Below are 3,962 nucleotides of genomic sequence, written 5' to 3'. Positions count from 1 at the left end.
AAATAAAACAAAAAAATATTGGTGGTAATTTTTGGCTGTGTAACTTTACAAACGGCACCCCATACTACCAGCCTCAAGAAAAGTCACATTGAAACATTGTCTCCTGTTTAGTTTTAATATTCGTTGACTGTTGACTCTAAAAATGAATGACGTGCTGCTACAGCTCATTAGCATTTCTGCTGATTCATCAACAGGGTATGGCGAGCAGGATTTGGGACACGGTGGCCACTGACCTGACACAACTACACAAAAACACACAATCTGAATGAACATCATAATACAATTTGTTCTTTATAAAAAGTACTGATTGCAAACTATGAAACAAAAACATTTAACAGAYTATTCTGAACTATTTGTGCAGTTTGAAAGATTTTACACTAGAAGTTTTCCAGATACGGTAGCTATATCGATACACAATTCTGAAATGTGGGTTCACACTGAACGTAAACAAGGTACTCAACTCAGTCTGGCAAACTTTACTCAGMAAAACTGAGTATGAATACTTACCAAGACATCACAACTATTGGTCCCATTCTTGTTCCGTTACGGCTCTTCCACTAATATAAGGTAACAAGGCTGCAGCTGAGACTAATGGGAACAGGGAACAGGTTTGAATGGGAGGAGCGGGACTGAGAAGCAGAAGATGACAGTGGAAAAGTACTGGGGAAATACGCTGGTGGCAAAAAAGGCACAAGACACAGAAAAGGAAGAACCCTAACAACACACAAGTTCAAAACCCACAGATCCTGACACTGCTGGTGACCAGCTGGTGAAAAGTATTCAAAGACTCAAAGACGTCTCGCAACATTTGCAGAGGTTGTCAGTTTACTTACATGAGTCACGGAGGGTCACAGTGTTGTTGCTTGAACTGTGTGACAATCTTTCTCTCCAACTAGCCACAGCATTGCTACAAGTGTCTCAAAGYCAACTCAAACACTTTTTGATTTGGTTCCAGGCACTTCCAACTCCTCTTAAGAGTGCAAGCTTTATTTTGAGACCTGTACAGGAGCTGTGCTCTTGTCATCAAGGTGAGAATGTGAACGGTTCATTTCACAACATGAAAAGTCACCTTGATTAATCTTGATTAGACGAATGAAGTGATTAGTCTTGATAAATCGTAATCAGTATTGAAAAGACTAATCAATTGATTAATCTTGATTAGTTTTGATGAGTGGGTCATCCTCCATCAACAAGACTTATCACAGTAACATCACACAAGGTAATAAACTAGCAGTTTCCCCCACTGAAGTTTTATAATGTGACACTGATCTTTTGGAGAAGCACAAACAAATGAACAATGCTGAGCCCATAAGTCAGTCAGAATGTAGCAGCTACAATAATGTGGCAGACAACAAATAACTAATAACTAACAAATAACTAATAAATAACAAATAACTTCTTTTCAAAATCAGCCTGTAAATGAACTCAGACCTGGCAGAAAACTTTGGGACCAATTGCGTCTTCTGTCCACAGAGCTTTGACCAGAAATAGTGGGATTTGGGACAAAAAAAGCAATCCTCCGACATGGAAACTGTCACGATTTGCAGGCAATAAACCCAGGGCGCAGGCAGGTAAAAAAAACAAAAAAACAAAAATAAGGTCTTTAATATAAAGTAAAAGGCTGGCAGTGCATCACAAAAAACTTGCAAGGCTTGGTACACAGGTTCAGGAAACACGAAAACATTACTCAGTCAAGGTAGACAGCACAATGATCGGACTAAGACAAGAACACAAGACACTGAATATAAAGGGAAACTAATGAGGACAATGAGAAACACCTGGAGCAGACACAAGAGGAAACAGGTGAGCRAGGGCGGAGCTGCAGGGCAGAGAAACACGGGGAAATACTGAAACACTAGAAAAAAAACAAGGAGCCAAAAACACAGATCACGACAGAAACAAGGCCACAGGACTTAACTCTCCATGAAAACACGAGTAGGGGGGGTGTAGAAAAATGGCAACAAGTGTTCTTGATTGATGAGTTCAAAACATTTAGGTGTTAAAAACGCAGATTTTTTGCCAAAGTGTAGAAAATTAGCACAATACGAATTTGCAGACAATCAGTGCAGCTTTGTACAAGTTTAAGGTGATGTTTTGCAGTAAAAACAATAGATTTGGTCAAATTGTTGGTGTTCTCAGCAACTGGAAATACAAACAGATACTTATACATCATGCATTTAAGAAAGGAGGTATTTAACTGCACCCAATGAGTTTTGGAAGTGATGGTTTGACCCTCATRGATTTCATCAACTGTGTCCAGGATGTCCATAAAATTAAACCTCTGTGTGAGGTGTTGGTAGAGGACACTAGCAGTAGCGTATGAGTCAGGACACTGTGGGATGAAGAGTTGATTGTTTGTGTAAACTGACCTCACAACCATGTTTAAAGGGGCCATGAGGCCACAAACACCACTGAACAACACTGATGGAGTTTGGGGCCGCAGGGGTTCTGTCAGTCACCCACATTTGGCTCATGAGAGGTTATCCCTCTGAAGATGACCCCTTTCTTCACGCCCCATCCTGCCTGACCCCTGGGCCCCAGGTATGATTCATGAGTTTCTCCTTGACTTTAATGAGTACAGAGCAGACAACATGTTTTGCCTTCARCCCTTATTGAAATTGTTTATGAAGACAACAGGAGTCAATTAACCAGGACAGAGAAGTAATCAACCTGTTTTTCATTTTTTGTTTTTGAAACTCGTTGAAAACACCYTCTCAGTAAGTTTCCTCCTCCCTATTTTCAAGAATCCAAATTTGCCTTCCTGGAAGTGCAGGAAAGCATGGAAAGAATAAAGGATCAATCAACAAAAGGGTTCAGTGACAAAGATCTGAAGTGTCCATGGGCAAAGTGATTTTGAAATAACACCTTCAACATTAAAGTCTTTGTTTTTATAAAATAGTGAAACCAACATTAACTAAAACCATTGTGTTTTTACTTTTGATGTCATTTTACAGGATGTTTATTTTAAATTTATTGAACTGAAAAGCAAACTGAAACATTACATTCTGTTTTTATCTGTGATCTTTGCAAAGTCCCAACATTATGTATTTGAATTCAAAACATTTTGAATGTAATAACAGCACATTAGGGAGCAAAAGCAAACATTAACATTTCTACAAATTGCTTGTAAAATGCAATTTTTGTGCTGTAGTTTTTTGGTTTTAAGGTTTTCAGAATTTCAAAGACAACATCATTTCCTTCTTAACTAGTTATTTTTTATTCTTATTAAACAGTTTAAATTTTAAAATAGCTTTTAAACAAGTAGATCACATTGATGATTTGATTACTCATAAAAGGCGACTAATTTTGTATTAATTGGCACCTTGTAAAATACTGGAGACAAAAAAAACAAACAATTTTTTTGCAGGATTAGCCAACCAAAAGATGTTCTGTATGGAAAAATAAACAAACCCATCTGAAGGAAAGTTTCTTTTTCTGTTTTGCAGCATGATTTTTTTCATGACCAGCATCTGTCGTTGGCAAATGGCATCACAACAAAAATGGAGGCACTTGGTGCAACCAAAAGATCCTCCCTGCTGTGAAGCTGCTGCTCAAAGGAAATCACTGAACGTAGAGTCCAGAAATCAATTTTTGTCATGAATAGTTGAAATCAGATCATGTCAATTGGATAGAGATACAAGCAAGACGTTTGTAAAAGAGATGGGAATTTGTTTTTGTTTATTTTCAGTGGACAGCAATTTTGTTTTTAGCTTCCAGTTTTATAAAATATCCCTACTTTTTAGTGTGTATTTTTATTTCAATAACTTTCATATCAGTAAAGTTTTGTAGTTTATTATTTTAGTGTCTCCAAGTTATAGATCTTTTTTAAATTTGATAATTTTATCACAACTCGTATTGTTTTTTTAATAAACTAATATTGACACATTTACTTATTTAACTAGATACCGCATAGCGAAAACATAATGACCCCCGCACGCACAAATGCACCAGAACTCAGAAGT

The sequence above is a fragment of the Austrofundulus limnaeus genome, unplaced genomic scaffold, assembly GCF_001266775.1.
Source record: "Austrofundulus limnaeus strain Quisiro unplaced genomic scaffold, Austrofundulus_limnaeus-1.0 Scaffold108, whole genome shotgun sequence".
Lineage (NCBI taxonomy): Eukaryota > Metazoa > Chordata > Actinopteri > Cyprinodontiformes > Rivulidae > Austrofundulus > Austrofundulus limnaeus.
The sequence above is the reverse complement of the archived record's forward strand: the minus strand, read 5'-3'. Positions refer to the sequence as shown.